The sequence below is a fragment of the Anabas testudineus genome, chromosome 11 (genome assembly GCF_900324465.2).
Source record: "Anabas testudineus chromosome 11, fAnaTes1.2, whole genome shotgun sequence".
Taxonomy (NCBI): domain Eukaryota; kingdom Metazoa; phylum Chordata; class Actinopteri; order Anabantiformes; family Anabantidae; genus Anabas; species Anabas testudineus.
The window spans coordinates 839,700-854,436 of record NC_046620.1 but is presented as its reverse complement, the minus strand read 5'-3'; the positions used below and the strand labels follow the sequence as shown (position 1 = coordinate 854,436).

At 44.6% G+C, this 14,737-nt stretch overlaps 1 protein-coding gene across 2 annotated transcripts in view; it reads right to left on the bottom strand.

Annotated features, from left to right (window-relative positions):
• LOC113155161 (semaphorin-6D-like) overlaps positions 1-14,737 on the bottom strand; it is a 120,076-nt gene extending 105,339 nt beyond the window's left edge. For both annotated transcript variants that reach the window (XM_026349716.1, XM_026349717.1), the window contains exon 1: positions 14,674-14,737. The gene's annotated coding sequence lies outside the window, so the exon portion shown is untranslated. The remainder of the gene's footprint in view (positions 1-14,673) is intronic.

The following is a 14,737-nucleotide window of genomic DNA, read 5'->3' as shown; positions in this document are numbered from 1 at the left end:
ACACACACACACACACACACACACACACACACACACACACACAGGTCAGCTTAATGGGTTTTATGCTGTGAATGTGATTTTCAAAGCTTTGTGCATTCCTGAAACTTTAAACACTGAGCCAAGAAAACATGTTGAAACAAATATAGGTGCAAAGAGCTCGCGGACACAAAGCAGAAGGACTACGAGGTATCACGAACACGAATACCTCACATTCCTAAACTCCAGGAAAAAGCAGTTTCTCCTCCACAGTGAAATCTGCACATCTGCCACAGAGCTTTTATCAGCAGCTGGAAACAGTTGAGAGGACGAGGTCGTCTGCAACCGCTCACCCACGAACACCAGGTAATGATCCTCCGCCCTCACACAGGATGCCTGTATGTGCTCATTTAGTGCTGCTCACATACTGTAGCAGCCGCTTATCATGGCTGCACTGATCTGACCGCCGATCTGAAGGAAACAGGAGCTGCTGACCAAGCAGAAGAAACACAACAGAGAACACTGAAACTGTTGTGAAGGTGAAGCTCTGACGTCAAACTGAGGTTAAGACCTGTTTCTTCCTCACACTTTGGTGTGAAAGAATTCGGCGCAGAGCCCTGACCCCATCCTGACAGGGATGAAATGAACATCGACTGTGAGCCAGACCTCATCCTCACTAGAGCATCGGTGCTGGACCTCACTGAGTATGACCAAATCCCTGCAGTGGGGTTCAACATCTGCTGCAAGGACAGAAACCAGATGACCAGAGGCTGTTAGAGCAGCACGGTAATGAAGAGGCAGTCATCATCACACATCATACTGTCACACAGTGCAGTAGCACAGGCACTGACACTAAAGAAAGCCTGCAAGTTCAGGGGAAACACAGAGGAACAGTGAAAGTGTCAGAAGCATATTCCTGCTGCCTGCTGGGGAAGGATGCTGTCACCACCCGACACAGTCTCTGTGCTGCTGGATGGATTTCCTGGCCACATGTAAAGGTCAAGACAAATGAAATCACAGAAAGCCGCGGGACACATGTCAGATGGACACAGCAGCAGCACCGAGGTCGGCTCCCGGCTCTCGCTCTGAAGAAATTACTTCTGTCTTCATCTCTAAGGCAATTTACCTGAGCTCTGAGTGACACTGCAGGGTGAGTGAGGGTGGAGAGACACTGGGCCGGGGGTGGGTGTCTGCACATGAAGCAGAACGAGTACAAAAACAGGACAAGGGAAAGAAAAGGAGGATGGATGTCTCTGGTGTCGGTGAGGGCAGACAGGCAGAACACAGCATGTACACAAACTGAACATACACGCAAACACAACAACCTTCAGTCCAGCAGTCAGCCAATCGCAGTCCCCGAGGAAAACTGTCTACCTGCAAACAGCCTCCAAACTGTCCAGGAAAGTAAAATGAGACAGATCCAGTTTGGTCAACAGCGGTACAGTTAGGTTAGGAACAAGAGTTTCGAAGCTGATTCTCCTCGTGACTGAGTTCTTCACCGCACTCGGTGACCGGGAGAGATGAGGCCGTTTGTGAATTTAAATTAAAAGCAGTTGATCTATTCTATAACCACAACAAACCTGAGGTCTCACCTGCTGCTGTAAGACAGGTGAGGCCCTAGAAACCGGTGTTGTGTTCACTTGACCTCATCTGACTGAGCTCCCCTCTCCACCCTCATCCCCTGGAACATGACGCTTGGTAAAGAAGTGACAGCAACTAGATAACATGACAGACATGTACGTGGGCTGGAAATCATAACTGACTGATGTCAACATGGATCCTAAACACAAGAAAGAACAGATCTTAGGATGAGAACAAGAGAAATGAAGATGATGAGCAGATGACGTCCTGAAGAAACTCTCTACATACTGGTCTAGGTTACTGCTCCTCCATCTGTCCCGTCTCCCCCCGACCTCCAACAATCCACATCAGAGTCGACTCAAAGGCTCTGAGTAAGATCCATGGTGCAGTCAGAGCAGGTACAACACGTCACAGCTGCTGGTTTAGGGTTCACTCAACAAGCCTTGTGAAAATCAGCAGAAGTTGTGTTGATGAGTTTTAAGATTTAAAGATGAATCTTGGAAAGATTCTGGTTGTGGTTTTGTGCTTATAGTCCACTTTGATGGATTCAGTTGCTGCAGTGGGAACAGTCTTCGTTGTCTTTGATAGCAGGTTTTCACCCCCTTGAATAAAAGTTTTTTTTGTCTTCAAATGATTCAGAGCTACTGTTGGTTCAACTTTGGTTGGTCAACCTAATAAATCTTCTGCTTCTTCCTGTTGTGGCTGGGTTTATGCTCAAAATGCTATCTATCTATCCTCTTCAAACCTTACATGGACTCGTATACAAAATCTTGGACCCCAGTTGGGAGTATTTGAATCTTTTCCCACCTCCTACTGCACTACAACAATGTAAGCATGACAGATTTAGAGAATAGTTGAAGCTTGAAATATTGTCGGTGTTATCCACCGTCCAAGTTTCATGTCTCTGCAAGTTGATCTTCATAGAATAAGAACATAAACCAACAGCTGCCTGGAAGGAAAACAATACATAAACTGTTGGAGGATTTGTAAAATGATCAGGGGGTGGAATTTATGGACAACAGGAGAAAACGTGCAAAAGCCACAAATCTGCTCCTTTAAATCCATTTTCATGCCAAAGCTAATCTCCCCAAATGAGGAATGTTAGGCTCCAGTGAATCTTTCCCCTTTAGCTGAATTTCTCTTGGAGATGTCCAAACTTCAAAAAGCAGCATTTAAAGCATGAAAAACTCCATTAAAATCCAATAACACGGCTGCAGCAGGATTGATTCAGGTAAAGAACCTTCCATAGACCAACAGTTTATCATCAATAACACAATAATTCAACAAACTGAATCAAATCTATCAGAGCAGATTTTAAAAGACTGCATGCTCGGTGCTTATTTATGAGAGGAGCAGGATTTAACAAAGACGAAGAGGAAATTAAAAGTTGTACGAGCGTGTAAAAACTTTCAGTATCGATAGTCACACTTCACTGGCTGTGAATGTTCACACAAACTCCCACAATCTTCACAGACGGAGCAACTTCTCCACATTTTCACAGCAGGAAGTCGACCAGCTGTCCTGATAAAGACAATAAATATGGTCTAACTTTTCTTTCTCTGTATGAAAACAGAGATGTTTAAGAAGCTCTGCTGGTTTTTGCTTCAGCTTCAGACAAATTGAAACAAACCAGATCGTATGATGTCAACATTCCAGCCTCTCCTGACCCCTTGACCTCTGACCTTCCGAGACAGAGGTTAATACACCCTGATGCATCACACCTCTACCTGCTGGAAGAGTTCTGCAGTTAGTATCAGGCTCCAAACCAGCTGGAAAAAGAGGTTTAAAAATTGGGGACAGAACCTTTATTTCTGAAGACGAATCCTTGAACAGAGACAGAAACCATCTGAAAACACTGGTGTCTGTGAGGATTTGTAAAATATAGTCTTTATAGTGAAATTAAGAACACTATTGACCAAAGGAGAGAATGGAGGAACACCAATCTACATCTGTCCACACAGAACAAAAAGAGTCGTGCTGTGTTTGTGTGAATGACACCACACCAACTGAGAAGTGAAGTGAGGAAGCAGTTTGGATTCAACATCAAGCTGCGTTAGCTGGAAACGTCTGGCAGAAACATTAGCTCGTCTCTCAGCGAGCCATAAATCCACATAAGTTGCCTGTTAGTTCAAATCATTCAAACTTGATTTGTTTAGAAAGAAGCGTCAGCCCCGGTCTGCACAGTGTGCTCTCAGAGGACGTCTTCCTAAAGCCCAACACACTGAAAGATGTTAGATCATTGCTGGTTTAGTATCAGCAGACACTCTCTGTCCAGTTCATCTGAGCAATCGAATGCAATCCCTTACATCAGTCATGACTCCACGACGCCTCTAATGTTCAGTTCTTGGGTTTGAGCAATGAATTCATTTGGTCACTCAGGGTGAATAAATGTTAAACTGCAAATCTGGAATTTAACTGTTTTCTTAAATCCCCAGTAGGTAAGCAGACCAGAATCTTTCTCTAACCTTAACCATGTCCTGTGAAGTCTAAGCCAACCAATCTGTGTAATGTTCTAACTATATGTTGTACATCAGACATTTTAGCAGAAAAAACTGTTGTCTGGGAACATTTGATGGATTTGTTCAGTTCAACATATCGTCGTCAGGTTACTAGAAACTTTAATTAAAACATATCAGTGTTTAGTTCAGTAAGAAAAGACTAACAAATACGAATTAAACTGACATATTTCTGTATTGAAGTGAAACTAGATGTTTCATCTGATCAGTTCTACTGTTGGTGCAGGTAAACCTAAAACAGGCCACTTCATGTACGTGAGCTAATCTGTACATGTCTCTAAAGAAATTATTGTCCAAATAAATGCAAAACGTGCCAAAGGGAACAAAACTGGAGCAACTGTTCTCGAGTGAAGTGACGTAAACAACAGGTTTATCGTTTATGATCTAGTGTGTTGAAGTCCTGCATCACATGACCTTTATGTGCACGTGTTGATCTTTGTTCTGTGAAATCACAGAGGTGGAGGGAGGTTACTGTACTGTATGTGAGAGAAGACAGTGGAGCAGCAGCTCTGCGAACTGACTGACAGAGGAAAGTGTCTTTTCTTTCCCTCATGTTAATGTCTGTCATCTCTCCTCCTCTTCCTCCTCATTTTCTTGTCTCTGCTTCCCTAATTTCCTCTGAGTGCTGCAATTTACTTACAAAATCACTTTCAGTCTGATGCAGCTGAAGAAACTTCTCAGCAACTGTCAGAGCACCTCCACACAAAAACTTTTGATCGACTGCAGAAACATTACATGCAAATTACCCCCCACCCCCTTCAGTGAATAATTCAGATTGCTTTATGTAAAAATCATTTTCATCAGAAAAAGTGGAAAGAGGCTTTTTGAGTGGGTCAAGTTTAATACTTTCATCTAAAAATAAAACTGGGAACTGCTCTTTGTGATTTTCTGAACACCAACATGAAAACACAACATCAGCCGAGCAGTGATGAGAGAAACTGCAGATGGGACTTTTCTGAAGGTCAAACGACACTTAAATAGACGGGTTTACATTCACATGCTAGATTTACACATCATCTTGCAGAATAAATAGATGAAGAGCTAAATACATTCATATGTTCAGACTCTTTACAGACTAAATGTGCAGCACTGAGAAAACAAAAGTAGCTACTTCGATAATCGATGCATCGATTTCTGGTTTTCTGGGGATTTGTGCAGTCACAGAGGTTGATCCCAAACTAAACGGTGGCTGCTTGTTAAACTGCAGCAGTAAAGATGAGACAGTCGAAGAGGAATGAGAGTACAGTAATTACTGTTTCACTGAGCGTCTGCTACAGTTTCTAAGAAAGCTGTCCGACTCTGCAAACCAACTCACAAACACAGCTTGTTGTCAGAGCTGAAATCAGCCTCATCACATCCAGCTCTTCTGCCATGAAGCAGATGTTGGATTCAGGTTGAAGACAAACACAGCTGCACAGACGTTCACTCTCTCTGCTGAGCTGTGAACCTGCAGCAGACATCTGCTCGGCTTCCTGTCAGACAGAACGGAGCCTCGTCTGCTTTAAAGTCACAATCCACCCAAAATAATCTCTGATTATTGTTGTAGTGTAACTTTAGTCCGATCAGATTTAGATTTAGTCTGAGTCCTGCTGTTCATCTGGTTTGATCTCAAACTATTTGATCAGTTTTCTCTGAAGAAATCTTCTGTCTCCTCCAGGATTTAACAACTAAACACGGATGATCTCTCATGTTGGCAGAAACTAACTAAATCACTTCTGTGTGAGACAACATCTGCCTCACTGATCATCCACAGACTCGACATGAAGCAGAGGACTGAAAACAACATGCAGTCTTCAGACATCACGTCTCATTCTCTCAGTACTTCAGTGTTTAGATCAACGCTGCAGAGCTGCAGACTGTAATGGGATTAAACTCAGTGCATCTGTCCAGGTGTTTCCCTCCTTAGTGTCATGATGAAGCCTCAGTTTCCTCAGCCTCTGTTCCTGAAACGCCTCAGGTCTCATGTTTCACGAGCAGTAATTAGCACTTCTTCATGAACCACACGCTGAGGCCACAGACAAGGCCGACGGGTCAGTCTGAGGGAACTGAGCTTGACGTTTAGCGTATGTCCAGCGTTTCAGGCTGTGAAGCTCGTTTTGGTTTAAGTATCTAAACCTCCTCCATGAGCCGTGGCACAGAAACAGCTGCTGCACACACCGTCACCTCACGTCTCTCCCTCCATGCTGCACAACCTCACCTCAACTTTCCCGCACCTCAAGGGGGCTTAACAGTTTGAAAACATCTGATTTAGTGCAGCACACGCTGAGTGCATTGACCAGCACTGTAGACTCATTCGATGCCTATAGCGCACACTGGGCACATCACAGACATCAGACACTGGATGATCAAAGTGCTGCTCGTCAGGAGAGTTCGTGTGCATCACGACAGCAGCAGTGAATTTCACATTAATACCTAGAGATATCTTGTAGGAATATACACACGTCATAACCTGGTTACAGCATCGTTTCTATGTAAACAGCAAAATTTTAACTGATATTTAAGGAAATCTTCTTTTCATCCATGACACATACGAGGTGGTGACTTCATTTACATATCACAGATATGTAATCAAGTATCATCTGCATCATATGTATATAATACTTTATTACATATCTATTTATATCACAGATATGTAATAATGAGTCTCTGGTCCCACATTTCTGCATCATCTGTATATAATAATCATCATATGTAGATAATAATCATCATATGTAGATAATAATCATCATATGCAGATAATAATCATCATATGCAGATAATAATCATCATATGTAGATAATAATCATCATATGTAAATAATAATCATCATATGTAGATAATAATCATCATATGTAGATAATAATCATCATATGCAGATAATATTCATCACAACATGATGCGACATTTATTTAATTTGTTTACGTCCACGTATCCAACATAATGTCAGAAAACATCTTCCTTGACCACAGTATTGATTCTTTCTCTGCAGGCAGGAGGAAGTTTGTGTGAGCCATAAGCCAGCTGTCAGTACACTGCATCTGCATGTCTCACACACACACACACACACACACACACACAGTATCAGCAAAACACACATACCTGGAATAAGAGAGCAGTGTGTGTGTTGTATTGCTGCCAGCAGCTGATCAATAAAGCAGGAAGAGAAGCTCCCAAAGGTCACCTGGCACAGTGTGTGTGTGTGTGTGTGTGTGTGTGTGTGTGTGTGTGTGTGTGTGTGTGTGTGTGTGTGTGTGTGTGTGTGTGTGTGTGTGTGTTTGCCAGCAGGCATTAAACCAGCAGAAGAACAGAGTTTAAAATGTTAGAAGAAAGAAAAGTTTCACTGAACGACAAACAGTGTTTATCTTCACCAGCGTGTGTGTTAGTGTGTGTTTGGCAGGCGGCCATGTTGGATGGTGTAACTCACACACACACACACACACACACACACACACACACACACACACACACACACACACAGAAATAAAGCCATCACCCTCACTTTCTGTTTAGTCCTGTGTTTCTCATCACTGTCACTTTGCTCATTCAGACGTTTGAACCTCAACTTATTTTATTCTTCATACTTTAATTTAATAAGTGATTTTTTCTTCCTTCTGTTAACAAGACTGGAAATAAACTTTAAAATGTGGGACTAAACAATTCATTTGAATCCTTTTTCTCCGTCTACAGGTCAGCCGGGAGCCGTTCTGTGTGGAGTTTGTTCTCCACTTGTCTGAAATAATATGAAATCTGCTGGTTTCTGGCTGAAAACTAAACTAACTACAGTTGTAGTTCCCTGTGAACCACAGTGACATTAACAGTAGGAAATATCTGCTCTTTAGCTGCTAACTGCTGCACCCTGTTCACCAGCTGATCTTTTACTAACTGCTGTCTGGATCACTTGACTACTTGTTGGATATCACAGCTCAACATTTGCAGCAGAAAGACCTGCACGGGCTCAGAGGTGGCGGTGGAGCCGGGTTATCAGCCTCCTCTGCTCCCAGTCGTCTCGCTAAGCTCGACTGAACACAGGCTGGATCTGTCTGTGCACTGATCTCGGTGTGAACGTGTGACGGTGCAGAGGAACAGTAGAACCTCCCAGCATGTCGGGCAGCTGCTTTACTGTAAAATATGCATGTGAGTGTTTAATGTATTATGCAGCAGTTGTTTAACATTCATGCATGATTCAGACGTTACACACACACAGTGAGATAACCCGAGGGCAAAATAAATTAATACTGTTAACACGGCAAGAAAGCAACACAGGAAAAAACGTGTTTTCATTGTGATCGGTGCAGGTCTATAGGTGGAGAGCTGCTGTGTTCAACTCCAGGCTAACTGGACTCAAGACCTGGAAAGATGTTGTCTTTCCGCCCACACTCACTTTGTTAGTGTAATCTGAAAATGAGCTGAATTTTAACAGCATTAGTCGATCACTACTCAACCTGCTCATGAAATAGAGGTGGAACCACTTTGTTCTGCTTCTACGATGAATCTCTGAACCCTAATTATGTCTCGTTATGTTCATACTGTCAGTGCACTTGTCCTGTCACTGCAGGTTTCATCATGTTGCGTCACCTTTACTCTGCAATGGGCTGAAAAGAGGCTGAGAGAGGAAGAATAGAAGAAAGGAAGAGTGGAAATGAAGAGAGAAGGGGAAACAGGAAGGCAGTGCTCATCCCTATCAGGTACGTTTGATTCATCACACTGTAGCTCCCTGCAGCTACGGAGCCGGGTGGGAAACAGTGAGTAGAGGGAGCAAAAGTCAAACACTCACAGACACAGATTAAAGGCCTGAGAACTTCCTGTCTTCTTGATTCTCTTGTTTTGTATCACTGAGCTCTACAAAAACATCGCACACACGCACGCCGAGGGAGAAGAGTGTGTATCACGACGCTCTGCTTTTCCCGACATGACCTCACCACTGTCTGTGCATTCGGGCTGATGCAACGTACCAGAGTTTCTAACATCAGTACTCTCAGTACTAATGAAAGTACTGTAAAGCAGAGCAGAGAGAACCGCGCTGCAGCTGCACAGTCAGAATAGTCTTTACTCTGCCTCCTCATCCAGTGACGATCCGTTCAGTAACTCCACCAGCGGTGGACGCAGGTCGACCGTAATAAGCTGCAGCAGGTCTGTGTACAGACAAATAGGCATCAGATACAGAATCATTAGAGTAACTCACACATTAGCATGAATGACTCGTTTATCTTTGTTCTTAGTGCTAATTATCCAGATCACACTGTTACACACACGTACCTACACTCAGTAGTAACAGTGCGTCAGAACATGTCAGGTGATTGGTTTTCATTCAGAGAGAAGCTCCGGGCTTCAACACTATCAGCACACGATTATCTGTTAGCTCGTTAACAGCAACACGTGTGTGATGGAAGCTCACACACACACACACACAGATAAACAAGTCTAAATTTCTTTGCTTGTGAGGGTCCTGATTGGTCCTAAATGTTTACACTAACCCGACGGGGATCCAACAGCGTGAGAACTCACCTGCACAGGTGCCAAATAGACTGAAGTATTGCTAGTCTACTGAGGACCAGTCCCTAAAAGATGGTATCAACTTAAACAGTGTCTGGACACATACAGGTAGACACTGTACTGTCATAAATACGGCTCTCTGAATAACAATTAGTTTTACTTTGAAAGTTTCAATGGTAAAAACGTGGATGTGATTTCTTGAATATTCTAGTTTCAGGCAGGTTTGAGTTTCCAACATTTTACTAATATCAACACCAGGTTTTATCTTTTCCTCCTGGGCTTTTATTTTGTAAAAGTCTATTTTTGGGAACATGCTGCTGGGAGTCCCTCATTACAACTCAAAGGGGGGGGTAGTCATCTCAGCGTGATTCCTCCTCTCTCCCCTTGTGCACAAAGAGAACTCGACGTGAAACTCAGAACACGAGTAAAATCCAGATCCTGGGGTGAAACTGCAGAATTAGAAACAACAAAACAGTTTAACTGTGAAAAAAAAACACAAAACCAGCACCTGCAGCGCCGAGAAAAACCACCCTGGATAATACCGGCACTTTATCTGTCAGAGCCACTGTCAAACACAATTACAGCGTGGGTCTGTGGCAGGGGGCAGCAGGAAGGCGGCGAGGCGGGGGTCTGCCAGCAAAGCTCGGGCCTCAGGACGATTACAGCAGCGATTTGGCCTCCACGCCGGATTCTCAGGACCGGACCGAAGCCAAAACCGAGGCTGCAGCACAGATCATCAAACCACCAGCGGGACTCAAACCACCTGTTACTGAGCTCGGCTTTATTTAAAGGAACATGCCGCCCAACATTTGAAACACCTAACAGTGAATCAGACGTACTGCAACACGACCAGACATCTGATTTTCAGAGGGACATGAAGACCACAGACTGGGACACTGATCTTAATCCAGTGGCCGCGTCGACCACTAGTGTTTTATTGTTGTTGACGATTCATCATCTCTTTCCCAACAAATTGTCAACGTGACGTTTCAGAAACATTAAGACTCATGGTGACGTCTCGTCTCAATTTCACTTTGTTTTTCTTGATCTGTTTTTCCAGTCTGCTGTGAAGCACAGAGGAATCAGACGGACCAGCAGCTTCACCTTCTTCTTCAGCTGTAGTTGAGCTGATTCATCAAATCTGATTGATTTGATTAAATCTGCCACAGTTCTGGTGATGGATCGATCGATCGACCCCGTCAGACATTATTCAAGCTTCTTAAATACTAATATTGATCATGTTGGACTCTGGGATGTAAAAATCAATGATTTCACTAATTCATACACTGATGAATTGAAAAGTAAATATTAGTTTCAGCTCTGCTGCTCAGTTTTATGTTGATAACTTATTGATTAACAGGCTGGACCACGATGTTGGAAAGTCTCCAGTCACGCAGCCTGTTCCTTCTTAGCTTCCCTCACTTCCTAAAAGTCACCTTCCTGCTGGGAGACAAGACAAAAAGAAAATAAGCAGGAGGAAAAGGATGTACCCCCCACATCTGGGGTTGCAAATGATGACGATGGATGGTCACAGTTTCCTGCAGTTAGGAGCTCGGCTACATCTCACACACACACAGCGGATTAGAACAAAAGGCGAGTCCCGCGGCACAGATTTGCACAGAGAACATAATAGCTGATGACATGCTGCAATTCGGAGGCTTTCACAGTGACGCTGCTAATCTTCCTGTGCTGGAATAACATTATTCTGCCTGCTTCCTCCTCCTCTCTGTCCGCCCACCGGGACTCGCAGGTTATTATGTCCAAACACACCCCAAGGTTAACGTGCACAATGGAGCGGCAGCAGCAAGCGGACAGCCGGCTGATCGGCTGGTCCGGTGACAGATTTGTGTGGCAGGTGCTCGTTCTGAGCGGCACTCGCACAAAGAGCCGTTTTAGATCAGAACACTTCTCTCAGTCGGCTGAACAATAGAAGACCGAGCCTCGACTGGGGAGGGACGAAGGCGGGGCTGCTGCAAAAACTGAGGTTTAAGTGTTAATGCTGGTTTCTTTTCTGTGTCGAACAAAGAAACAGGTGAACTCTGACCTGCAAGTCATGATCACAAAGAAACAGGGAGAGGAAGCACAGTAAATAACCACAGTGTGTGTGTTCGTGTGCTGCTCAGCTTCACTCTGCTGCTTCCAGTGTCTCCACCACATGTTGAACCAGCTGCAGGAACTGTAAACGTCATGTTAGCAGCAGTTTCCACCAAGTGCATCTCCTACACCAACAGATCAGGACCAAACCACAGGATGTGTTGAGCTGCAGACCGGTCCAGTTGTTCTACAGCGGTTTATGGGGGTGACTGTGTACTGGGACACCATCCAACAAGCTCCCAGAGTAAAAACAAAGAGTGAAGTTTTCCAGTGCGATTTCTGATCCGCTGACCCCACTTCCTGTTTATGGAAGATGGTCTGAGGCAAAAACAACTTGTCTCCGTACGTCCACATTCTTTCAGACTGATAGCGACTGTTAGTACATGCTGTATAAATGTAGAAATAAGTCTCAGGACAAACACCGAGACACAGTTTAAAGACCAGTAACAGCTGAATATGAATAACAGCAGCATCAGTTTAAAGCTTTATGATCGCATGATTTTTCATGCTGGAATTATAATTTTATGTTTGAGCCTCGTAGAACTCTCCATCAGCCTGATATGATCAGCTATGAACCCAGCTCATAAAGGTTTATGTCTAGCTTTAAAAACAGATAATACAGGCTGTAAAATCCATTTTCCACATGAACCTGTTCTAATAGTGAGTTTAACCGACAATAAATTCTCCCACAGACTCGTCCACACGGCACTGACTCTGTCTTCAGCTTCACTGTGTCTGTGATGCCAAAAAGCATCAGTGTTGGTGTTAATAATTCAATATCCTGCTCATAATTGGTGGTTAATTAGCGGAACGTGGTCCTTCCTGGAGTGACGGCTGCGTGTCCCTTGATTTCTGAGCTGTAATAAAAGCAGCAGCAGGAGGACGGCGACCTTCAGACGGACTGCTCTCTTTCCTCCTGCATCATCATAAATTAGCTGTTCAGACTTCTCAAACTACATGATGGCCTGCTTAATGAGAGGCCAATAAAAGCCACTTAAGAGCAATTAAGGTTGTTTACTCTGAGAACTCCCCTTAAATCCCTGATCAGTCCATCGGAGTCTCAGTTAAAGGATTCAGACTGTGAGACTGTAATAAAGGGCTGATGAGACATTTCCTGTATTTAGAACATTCATTCACCTCAGCTTCAGTTACTAATTTACATGTCTGATACACATATTTATTACGTTTAATTAAATGATTATTAACCTCTATTAAGAGCTGAGACACATGGTTCATACACATGGTCTGATTCAGCTTTTTAAACTGATGATTTGTCTGTTTGGACCTTTTTCTGTTTCCAGCAGAGGTTTGAGAAACACTGATAGATGGATGACTAATCCTCTAAACTGTCAATTATTCCCTTAAATGAATTCTCTCCGTCATAAAGTTGTCACCTGGCTGAATGCTCTGCATCAGCTGAGCTCAGAATCATCAAATCCAGGGTGCCGACTCATCACGAGGGACAGACTTCCTGAGTCCATTTGAAGCATCAGGACTGATCCAGAGATTTTTTAATGGATAATTAAACAAAGCAGATTCATGTCTGAGGTCTTTTTTCTTCCTCTGCTGATTCTAAAAGAACTCTTCCCAGCGTTCTTGTTAAGAGCCGGTGAAGTGAAGGATCAGGATCAGGATCAGAGCTGGATCAGGAGCTAAAGTATTAGATTAGGTGAATCTGGACCCACGTTTATTATTATTGGACATTTATGAACAAACAGATGAATCCTGCAGGTTTGGAAGACACCAGCACCAGAATTCAAGGACTCAAGGACCAGGAAAACCGGCCGGACACAGCCCTGAAACCCGGCCCTCTCTCATATTCACCCTTCAAATGAATCCTTACAGACAAACATGCACCAAGACCTCCTCCACAAGTCGGACTCTCTCCTCTCTACGTTTTACAGGGAGACCTGGAGGTTTTTCAGGGAGACCTGGAGGTTTACAGGGAAACCTGGAGGTTTACAGGGAGACCTGGAGGTTTACAGGGAGACCTGGAGGTTTTCAGTGAGACCTGGAGGTTTACAGGAGACCTGGAGGTTTTCAGGGAGACCTGGAGGTTTTTCAGTGAGACCTGGAGGTTACAGGGAGACCTGGAGGTTTACAGGGAGACCTGGAGGTTTTCAGGGAGACCTGGAGGTTTTCAGGGAGGACCTGGAGGTTTACAGGGAGACCTGGAGGTTTTCAGTGAGACCTGGAGGTTTACAGGGAGACCTGGAGGTTTACAGGGAGACCTGGAGGTTTACAGGGAGACCTGGAGGTTTCAGGGAGACCTGGAGGTTTTCAGGGAGACCTGGAGGTTTACAGTGAGACCTGGAGGTTTACAGGGAGACCTGGAGGTTTTCAGTGAGACCTGGAGGTTTACAGGGAGACCTGGAGGTTTACAGGGAGACCTGGAGGTTTACAGGGAGACCTGGAGGTTTTCAGGGAGACCTGGAGGTTTTCAGTGAGACCTGGAGGTTTTCAGGGAGACCTGGAGGTTTACAGTGAGACCTGGAGGTTTTCAGGGAGACCTGGAGGTTTTCAGGGAGACCTGGAGGTTTTCAGGGAGACCTGGAGGTTTACAGGGAGACCTGGAGGTTTTCAGGGAGACCTGGAGGTTTTCAGGGAGACCTGGAGGTTTTCTCTCTGCAGGAGCAGCAGAAACACTGACGCGATCCGGACGAGTCCGTCAGCACAAAGCATCAGGATGCAGAGAGGGTGGCGGGAGGAAGGTGACTGGAGTTAATGAAGCTTCAGAGACACAGCTGCTGCTGACGGCTGCGTGACTGACAGGCTTCAATCAAAGCTGTCAAACGCGCACGCTCTCACACGCGCGCACACACGCACGCACAACCCCCAAAATCCACAAATCCCCGCCCTGTGCATCCTCCTCCCTGATGCGTAAACACGCGCACTCCAAAACGCACATAAGAATGCAAACAACGCGCGCACACACAGACGAGCGCGCGCACACACACACACGCACACAGGAGGTGGCAGAGACGGGGGGGGGGGTTCCTGCAGGAAAACGGCACCAGAAGACGAACACACTCACCCTTCTGTGTCCACATGTCCTCAGACACAGGACACAGCTGGGACGTCTCCGTCCGGTCCAAACG